Source organism: Thunnus maccoyii, chromosome 4 (genome assembly GCF_910596095.1).
Source record: "Thunnus maccoyii chromosome 4, fThuMac1.1, whole genome shotgun sequence".
Lineage (NCBI taxonomy): Eukaryota > Metazoa > Chordata > Actinopteri > Scombriformes > Scombridae > Thunnus > Thunnus maccoyii.
Genome location: NC_056536.1, coordinates 19,164,238 through 19,175,293, shown reverse-complemented (window position 1 = coordinate 19,175,293; position 11,056 = coordinate 19,164,238). Strand labels below are relative to the sequence as shown.

Sequence of the window (11,056 nt, the reverse complement as noted above, 5' to 3'; positions counted from 1 at the left end):
GTGTCATGTAGCAGGTGGATGTGACTCTCCTCATTGAGACCTGCTGATTGACGTAACAGCAGAGCAGAGGAGAGAGAGTGAGATAGCAATGTAACCGATCTGTGCACTGGTATTTAACATGTTTTTTTTTCGTCCTGAAAACAAATAAAATAATAATAAAAGTATTTGTATGAAATACATGAAATAAATCTGTGCTTTGCCGAATAACACGTTTGTATTTGGGCCCACCACTATTGGTTAGCACGTTGCATTTACAACAACAAAATGTACTTACCAGAAAAATTGAACATCCGATTCTTTATAGGTTTTTTTAATACAACCAAATGCTGAACAAGACCAAAATGCCACAATTAACTTTCATGAACTGAAAACACACTGGAATAGTGGCGGCTACAGCCATGCCTATAATCTGTGAATCTGGGGTTACGCCATGATTACATTACCCAACCAACATTGTTACCATGGTGGCAACTTGTCAATCACAATGTAGCCACGCACGTACCGCTTTATCATCTATTTTACTCTAAATGGGACCGTAATTTACAAAATGAACATCATGCTATATTCAAGAAGAATTGAAACTAGTGATTGAGACCATAAACTCATTAGGAAAGTGTTTACTGAGGTAATAAATCAAGTGAGAAGTAGGGTCATTTTCTCATAGACTTCTATACAATCTGACTTCTTTTTGGAGCTAGTGGAGTCGCCCTCTGTTGGCCATCAGAGAGAATGCAGGTTTAAGGCACTTCAGCATTGGCTTCACTTTTAAGACCCAGAGCTACTCGCTTGGTTCCCACCAATATATGTATATTTACGGTGGTATTATTATTATTATTATTATGAAGAAGAACATAAATAAAAAATACATAAGATCAAAGTTGTAATGAGCCATTATTATCCTTTAAAACTACCTCAGTCTTGTTGGCTTTGATACAGGACTTACCCTTACAACTGTTCCACTCCTCTCATGCACTCTGACAGATGTAATTGACTCTAACATCAGAAGCTAACAAGGTAAGCCTGGTTGGTGGTGGACCGTCTCTAATCTGTTGTGTTTGCTGCTCTCTGGTTGTGAGGTTAAAGAAGGGAGAAGAGAGAATTACTAGATTTGCCATCAGAAAATCCATGTAGGGTTTGCACAAGCAACAGAGCACAAATCCAACTAATGCATGTTATAGGACCTTTCTGTTCCCTCCTTTGGGGATTAGAGAGTCTACCTCTGAGGGGCAATGTAAGATGAGTGTGACACACATCACAGATACACACACGTATGCAGACACACACAGGCACTCAGACATCAGATAAATCCATAGCGCATGTGTATGTGTGTGTCTTATATTTGAAAATCCCAAACTAGGATCAATGTCAGAATGACTGACACAGTTGGGGGCTTTGGTATGATAACAGTTGTGTCATCCTATACATCTCAATAAACCCCAGACTCAGTCATACACACCAGCTGCAGGCGAGATACAGAAACTCTCACACACACACACACACACACATATAGAGAAGCAGGGAGAGCAAGGGAGAGAATCACAATGAAACACAGTGAGAGACAGACACATAAATAGACATTGTCTTTTATTAGATTCAATAGTGCAGTAAATGGGGAGGTGTGGTTAGACATTTGTGATGGCTGTCTGTTCAGGTAACCCCAGCCACTCCATGGACATCTGATTGTTTAAATTGGCACTGCAGATATCACATTGGGATAAAAGTGTCATCTGAATTGTGCTGGGTCTTGTAAAGATGTCCGTCATCCATATTGCTGCTTTGAGACGAAAGGATTAAGAGTCTAAAATTGAAATAGGAGGCATAGTTGTGTTCTTGCTGTTCTGCTTTGCATCAAAATGCATACATTGACAAATAACGTGTGCAAAATATTTAATCAATAAAACGATAGTGAAAGAAAAGGGGAGGAAAATATGCAACAAAAACTACTCACCCACCAAAAGAGATTGACAAACCTGGAGTCCATCCTGCAGACACAAACAGCAATAAAGTTTATTGTTTTATGGCCACAGCTATCATAGATCTCAGGTCATCAGGCAGTTTGTTCCAGGAAACAGGACAAAAGTAACTAAAGGCACCCTCATCAGAACTGGATCTTATTCTTGGTACAGTTAGACAAGCACCATTAAGTTCTTCATACAATGTTTTTAAAGTTGATTCTGTGTTATACTTGGAGCCAGTGATGTGATTTAAGTACTGGAAAAATATGTTCAGCTTTGCGTGTAAGCATGAGGAGTCAGTGTGCTGCATTGAGTGAGCTGAAACCTTGCTATTTCAGCAAAGAGAGCTTTACAGTAATCTAAGTTGAGATTAATGCATGAACCAATTTCTCGGAAATATAAATCCTCTAACTTTTTAATATGTTTTATTCAAGTGATAAAAAGCTGCCCTACTTATCTTGCTGTTGTGACTTTTCAAAGTTGAGAATCCAAACAATTCCAAGGTCCTTTAAAGGATAAGACTCAAACTGTATAAAATACCATTTATACTATTAACAAGTATTGCCTTTGTAGTCACATCCAAATATTGCTTATGCCTCTGTGACATACTGTAGACCTCTATTACTATCCAAAACCTATTGAAATCACATGAAAGCATGATGTTGCATTTGGATGACACATACTTTCATGATAGAAAACATGTCAGTGGTATAATTCAGAATAACATCCAATAATATGGTGACATGGGCTGACATTTAAAAACAAATGTGGAGCAAAGTTTAAAGTAAGAGAGAGACAAAATAAGAGAAGAGTGAGAGAAAATTAAAGAACATAATCTCCCACTTACAAGTGAGAAGTTGAATTCATGAGAAATAAGCATATCCTATTGTGAGGAAGCCTGATCAGAGTGGCTAGGAAGGTGATAGGAGGAGACTTGTTGAATGTGTATTTATTCTTTGCAAAACAAGTGTCTCAAAAAAGCAATGAATACAAGCAAATAAGTCTTAACTGTCTTAACTCAGGATAACTTAAATTTAGGCCTGTTCACATCCACAATTATCTATAACTCAAGAGACTCAGGACTTAAATTAATAAACAATAAGTTAACTTGTGTGTCTTGATTAAACCAGAAATACAGATGTAAATGTAACAACAATGCTAAACACAAACAAAAACTGGGATAGTATGTGGAAGTAATTCTACATATAGCTACTAGCTAAACACTCAAATGACAAATATGGAAAGGAATACAAAGTGTAATGGGGACAAATGATGTAGTCTCACCCACTTTGTCACACCTATCTTTACTTACTCTTTGGTCAGTATGTTCCCTGACTTTGTCACTTTCTCTAATTTTCTCCTGTTACACTGCATTTTACTACACTACACGATGCCGTCTTGAAAGCAGCTGACTCAAGAGAATTGTGGGAAATGAAGGCAAATTCATTGTGCCTTGTATTTTGTAATTACCACTTGAGGCCACAGTGGCCACTGTTAAGCAAAAGTTAAGTCCCTTTGAACATTTTCAACAGTTGTCCAAGTGATTGTACTTTGCCCTCACTTGCAGATCCTCATATGAGATTTTATGCATTTAGATTTTAAGATGTCAGAGTATGACTGTGCACTTTCTTCCGTGCATCTGTCTGCGTGCCTGTGATTTTGCAGTGCATGTGTGTGTTTTTAGCATATCTGTCTGTGTGTGTATATTTGTGCTAATCTCGACCCTACTAGTGAGCAGTCAGACAACAAACACCACATCCTGAAGCCAGGCGCCTGTCCAACAAACCAACAAAACTCTAAACCCTTCAAAACAACCCAAAAATGGATTGAGAGATTAAGAATCCTCATCTCCAAGCAGCTTTCACACGTTCCAAAATGCCCTTGGTATTAGAGAGCAATCTGCAAATATGACCCTAAAAAGCCCTGGGTGTATACAGCTGCAAATGCAGCCAAAACACATATGCTGTTTTTGCTAGTCAGGCTCTATAACTGCCTAAATTTATTCTTAACAGACACACATATTATATGTGCTGTTTTAAACTGAACAAGGAGGTTGATTCATATGTTGGTGCACATTCACTGATTCATTACTCAACCTTTTGGGCAGTGGTTCTCAACCTGGGGGTCATGAACCCCCAAGGGGTCGCAAGATAAATCTGAGAAGTCACGTCATGATCAACAGGATATGAAAACAGAAAAAAAAAATTCAGCCACACACATTTTCTCATTTTCCTCTAATCTTTGCTCTTTTTCTTCTAAATTACTGCTAAATGTTTTAAGTTTTTGGTGGAGCTACACAGAACCTGCACTGTAAGCAACTAGATTTTAAGACCAAAAAAGTTGGAATCCTGCTTTAGGGCACAGAGTGAATACATCAGGTGACCAAATGGAGATACTGTCAGGTTTTGTGACCCCCAAACACTACAAAGAAGGTTAGATTAGAAAGGTTAAATGGTTGAATTTAGATATATAGGTTGATCTAGTTGATCAGTTTACCCATATCATGTGCCATTTTATTATGTAAATTCAGTGTTAAGCTAATTTTTTTAAAAAACTCCATAACTACTGCAATACTTGAGTGAAAGTGGTGAAATGATGGTTCTGTAAACGCTGCACTTGTAGAATTAACGGTGCCATAAAATAGCAGTCAGATAAGGACACAGCTCTGACCAAAGCTTTCTGCCCTCTGGCGGTGTCAAACATCAGCTTGGCACCACATGGAGCTGGGATTTAGAATCACTAGTAACTGGCTCTGGACCTCTCAGAAATCCTTCGGAAAGGCAGCCGAATGTGGAACAAGTGGATTTAGTGGATTCAGCGATTTAGCACACACCACTTATGGCAGTGATAGAGTCCTGGTCTTCACGGTCTTGCCCTTTACAGTGGAGATCTATGTAGGTTTCACTGCCCTCCCTGCTCACACTGCACTTTGCTCCGACTTCAAGTGTCAGACAGGAATCAATGTAATAGACTCTCAAGCTTTCCGGGCCCCAGCACCAACAAAACTCTGGGCCAGTGTGAGCCCAGTGTCTGACTGGAGTAGGATCCTGCTTCATGTAGTGTACCAGTGTGTGTAATCAAGTGTTGTTGTGAGAGAGGGAACGACAGGCAATTTAGGAATGATTAAAAGCCACTAAATCACCCTGTCACTGTACTATATATGAGTGTGCTGTAAATCTGTGTATGTGCTTGCTTGTTTCTTGGTACGTTTTTTCCCTGCAAAGTTGCCTTTCATCACAACAGCTCGCTTGGACGAGCAGCCATAACTCACTGAAAGTGGCCGCCAGACGGAGAACATGATTTCCTGTCTAAATTAATGGGATAGATTGGACACCAGAGTTGGCATCGAGCAAGTAAACATTACACGCACACTCAGAAACTTGCATCAGTTATCTCTGTCATTCTTGCATACATATTTTCCATCTCTATCCCTCACCCTGCCTCTCCTCCTTTTGTTTTTACCTTTTAACAGAGAAAAGAAACTGCACTCACGTCCCCATTTTCCATCACATAAATACATGAAATATAAAGAGACAGACGGTCCAAACTCTGCGGTGTGCTGTCACAGTGATGCAGGTGTGTGACTTTGCAGTAGCAGAGTCGGGACGCAGTCACAATGTTACTCAGCTCCCTGGGGTAGGGGTTGAAGGGGGAGATCCCTGTACCTGCTGCTGCACAGACACATTGCACCAGCCTGACTGCCATTAGCTGCCCCCAAATCCCCCACCCCAACTCCAGTGGTTCCTCCTGTTAGAAACTGGCAGAGGTTATGCATCCGGACTGATGCTCAGACGACTTAATTAATTGGCAAAAGGTGCATCAGCCTGCAGAGAAAAGCTACAGAGGTACAGGGTTATGAGCTACTAAAAGCTAAAGAAAACTGATTACAAAGTGCATACCCCATCATTTCATTTCATCTGGGCAAATTGTAATAGAGTTAGTGGATGTGTTGTGAAATTAATAAGGAACCATATTATATGACCTTTTGAAAAGGAGGAAAAGGTTATCTGAGAAAGACAAGCAGCTGTTTACATCTTACTTTTCAGCAACTCCCTGCTGCATGATGTTAAATGTTACCCTGCACTGCCCTCTGCTGGTACACCCAAGTCTCTCTGGACAGAGTAGGATGATAATTATATGTGAGTATTTGCTAAAAAAGCAGTCATAACAAAACATTTTAATTTTCACATACAGATATACAGACATACAGCTTCTGGCTGTGCCTCTAAGTTAGTGATTGTGCCATAAAGTGACTTTGCTTTCAAAACTATCAGGCTTTACCAGTCATCTGACTTCTCTCCATGTTGCACATTAAACATCACTTCCTCCTGTCCAACTGCTGCAACCAGACATTCTCACCTCTCCCCAGCATGACTCACCATGTAGTACTTATACATGCACAGCAATGGGAAAGACAGGGATACACATAAACACACACACATGCACACGCACACACTCCCTGGTTATAGAAGGTGACATTCACCAAGCTGCTCGCCAAATCACCAGGCAAGCCAGGGTGGTCACGGCTGACTGCACAAGGGCGCAATTAACTTCGGGAGCCTCCTGACAGTTCCACTACTGTATGTGTTTATTTGTGAGTGTCCTGAAAACATTTTTACACTGCTGTTCAAAGTTTGCACATCAAATTGACTCTCATTGAAGAAAATAAAACAGTCTGGTTTTATTAAATGGATCAACATGCACTTTAAAAGCAGGTTTTCACACATGTGTGCAGGCATACACATACGCATATGTGTGGTTTGGTGTGTGGGTCTGTTACAAATCAGCTTTGTCATCTGGTCAGATAGGCAGGTGTCCCTTCCAATGTCACAGACTCTCTGAGGCTCAGAGCTGACAGGCCTCTTCATTAGCAGGTCGATTAACATTTCCCAGACAACATCTGGAGGACACACCAGCCACCTAGTTGCTATTACACACCTCTTAACTTTCCCTCTCCTCAGAATAACATCAAAAACTATGTAACTGCAGTCTAATGACTCCATCTTCAACTTGTTCTGAATGTCAAACTGCATTAAAGCATATAATTGAATGCTGTGGGGCAAAGTACCCAGTAGCAACTTAAGAACAACCATCAGAAATGTTAGCTTTGGACTTTATATCAATCAGTCTGCAGTCTTTTATATATATATGCGCATTATTCTCCGTCCCTCCTGCTGCTTTGTGTTTAGATCTCATCATCAGCTTTTTTCTGTTTCTTACGGCTTCTCATCAATACCTTATCTGTCTCTCGTGGCCTTCTCTCACCGCTACTTGGAAACTCATCTTTACAAGATTGATCTGAGCCAAACAGAGAGCAACGGCACTATTGCCACTCAGTGTAGTGCTGGAGGCACACAGGCGTTTGCAAAACTGTGGGCACAAACACAATGTGTTGACATTGATACATTCACATGGGATCACAGAAATACGAGAAAAGAAATGAGGAAAACAACTCTATTTATTCTCAACTGACCCAGCCACAGCCAAAGGCAGACTCTTCACATCACAATTTTTTTTTTCTACCAACTCAGTTGACAGGTGAGGCTGTCTTTTTGTGATTTCTTGATGGATTTTTCTTTCTTTTGTTTTATTTATTTATTTCTATAATCACAGAAACAAAGACGTGAGCATGAAGCAAGGGAGACTGATTGTGTGGTTGACAGGAAACTAGAGAGTTAGAAGACACATTGACAGGTGAAATGATTTTCATATAGAAAAGACACTGCTACTTGATAATATGAATGTTGAATCTGTTTCAGAGTTTGCGTGGGTCCAGTAAAAGGCTGGTTGTTGTTGTTTGTAGTGAAGAAGGACATGAAAGAAGATTTTATGGGTCCGTGCATAAATAATTTGAACAACCAGTCTGGCAGTGAAATGTCTTTCTATGCTTTGGCTGATATGACCTTCTTTTAGATACAGCTCCAGCAGGATTGTGGCCTTGGTTGTAAAGATGTCACCCATGTACATGGAGCTGATGGTATTTGATAATGTTGTACCTTTCACCTGCAGTCTGTCTCACTGTGCCTGAATCAGCAGGCAGAGAAGACACTTTTCTCTCCATTTGCAGGCTTGTACTCTGTTACTGATGTTTTTACTTTGGTTGATTTTATCAATCGTGATAAATCCTGTTATCATCCTCTGATACCACTGGGACTAGCTGGGAGATATGACAAATATTTATAATACATTACTTTTATTGGGGTTCACCGTTTTCACAAGGAGGCATGATCACATGCAGTATTCACATGCCGGTTGTGTGTGTGTGTGTGTGTGTGTGTGTGTGTGTGTGTGTGTGTGTATGTGTATGTGTCAGAGAAAGAGATTATTCTAAAATTTTTAGTTTTGCAGTACTTCAGAGCGCAATTCAGTTATTCATTCACAACCTAACTGAATACAATCTGCCTTTTGACTTCTGTTTTTATTTAAATTCAATTAGTCTGAAACTTTATCTAAATATATTTTACTTTTTTCCAGTTTGTACTGTTGTGTAAAAAAGGCTGGTTTAATTTGATTATTTCAATGTGTTAATATTGAGATAAACAGTATGTTGTATAATTGAGATATTTTCCACCATATTGCCTGGCCTTACCACACACAATTTATGCTTTACTGACACAGGAATTACCTATAATCTTGAATATGAGCTTTTTCAGTCTTTGTTAACATTTGAGTGAGCGCCTTTTGAAGACTGTTATATGTTATACTGTTATATCCATTTGAAGATTGTAGATAAGATTGTAACATTTCCACACTCTGTCAATCAATGGGATTTAACCATTTCATGCACTTTCCTAGTAGTTCTCTTTTTACTTTATATAACATTTCTGGTCCTAAATAAAGTCCTCACATGAAACTGACTGACGCAAGAAACGGACAACAGCGATTACAGCCTGGTGTCGATGACTAAAGGTCGGCAGGTATTATTCTCTGACTTCAGATCTATTTGTCAGGTTTATCAGCAAATAGACCAAAGTTAAAAAGACTGTACTGTGAAACATGATGCAGTATAAAACCTGGTTGTCAAAGTGACAAAATGCATGGCCTTGACATTTGACCCCAAGCAAGTATTATTCACATGGTTGGGCAGGGTGGGTGAAAGATAAAAGCCAGAAAGAGGCTACGCCTAGATGAACCCACGTAACCAACAGATCAATAATAATAATCACGAATGAAAAATGTCATCATTGATGTATACTTTTTCCTTAAAAAAAAAAAAAAAGATCGTATGGTCCTATCTGAGCTAAGACCACCATGAATTTATATCCATTTGCCACCCCTTTGGACTTCTGGTGTCAATTTTCTTACGGGGACATTTAATTAATGGGTGGCCCTTTTCACAGTTTGACATGTCACAGTAGGAAAAGTTAAAAGTGATGATGGCTAAATTCATGGCATACTGTCCCAGCTAATTGGGACACTTGAATAGAGCAGAGTCATTGTTAAGGTTATTAGTAGCACCTGCGCTTTTTCTACAATGACAAGTCAAAATGTCTGCTGTGAAAAAGGCCCCTTTAACAGCATGCCGTATTTCACATCACTCAGACGGGAATATCTGGTAAAAATACTTTTGTCTTTTATCATCATTTCTTGTCGTTGCTCTTCTTTCAGTCGTTGCCTTTGTTTGGAAGGAATAAAACACGTGGCCTCTACAGTACATCAAATTATTTGACCTAAACCAACTTTCAGACCCTATCTGTGAAAAGAGAGAACAAAAAACATATTCAGTAAAAGTTGGAGGTGGACATGGGGTCTCTACATGATTACATGAGAATGTGAAAGACTTTCTTCTTTTATTTCCATTGATAACTCCAACACTGATACACACAATGATTTCCAGTAAATCCAACATTGTTTCAACTCACCCAACATTTACTCAGGTGAGATCTTTTATTTAAATTTAATTTCCAAGTAATCCAATATCATAAGAGTGCTCTTTTAATAATTAATAATTAATATGCAGATGAAATTACATGTGGTATATAGACAGTAAACGCTCTTTTGGGAAACACACACCTGCTACCTATGAGTGTTACCAAGTAGGCTACACCAAAGGTAATTTAAGGTAATGGTCACTACACTACATAGACAATTCAGTAGCAGTACAGAAGTAGAAGTGATCCGACTGGACCAGATTTGGACTGATTGTCACGTTATTATGTTACGTAACTGCTTGTTACGTAACAATGTTTTTCACTGCAGTCAGGCCAGCCTCCACCTCGACAAAGACGGTCAAACTAGCTGAACTTCTTTTGCGGTACGTGTATATACCAGACATTACGGTAAGAGCGTGTAAGAACTGATGTCAAAACTACAGTCATGCTCCGGTGAACATGATTTCACATTCATTCAGTAAATCAGTCAGTCAATCAATAATAAATACAATTATTGCATACTCTAAAATGTGTAATGTCATGTTCATACCAAGCTCCATATTGTTTGTTATACTATAACAACATCCTTTATTATTACAGGGACACAGATAGGAGGTGGAGTATGTCAGTGTGAAGCGTTACATGTGACACATGTCTGAGTAACAGGAATCACTGGGGAGTGAACTGGTTCGCCAACTGTTTGACCAAAAGTAACAGTGAGGAAACCTGAAACGCCCAAGTTGCAATAAAGAGTGATTATTTTTGTATTACTGTCTTGCACCCTTGAAATGTAAGTTCTTGGTTTTTCAGCAGAAGTAAGTGCTGAGTGCATTTTAAAGTAAGAATACGTTTCATGTAGGTGTATTGATAACTTTTAATCATTGTGCTTCCTTGTGAACACCAAACTTTTTTTTTTCCAATATGTGCTTATTGGCTTTTAACATTTCTTTATTTGTTTTGTTTTGTTTTGTTTTGTTTTTTAGATCTAATGTATTTCAGTTGAACTTTTGAATTCACAACACACAAATGTTTTCCTATTTGGTTATTGTCATGCAAGTGAGCGTGAATGTTAGGCAACGGAGAAATGCAGACAACCAAGGCAGACTGGGACAGTTCAATAATTTATTGCTGAGGAGTGATGACAAGGATGAAAAGGGATTTAAGGGCACAAGCAACAGTTCCAGCTGTCTGCCCCGGCTTGTTCCAGGTTCCATCATTCACATTTGTCAC

At 39.1% G+C, this 11,056-nt stretch overlaps 1 long non-coding RNA gene across 1 annotated transcript; it reads right to left on the bottom strand.

Moving 5' to 3' along the window:
• Positions 1–1,587: 1,587 nt before the first annotated feature.
• LOC121896448 lies at positions 1,588–3,358 on the bottom strand. The gene is made up of 3 exons (XR_006096005.1): positions 3,268–3,358; positions 1,949–1,982; positions 1,588–1,798 (listed from the first exon to the last, which is right to left on the bottom strand). It is a non-coding gene; the product is annotated as an uncharacterized LOC121896448 (long non-coding RNA).
• Between the last annotated feature and the right edge of the window lie 7,698 nt (positions 3,359–11,056).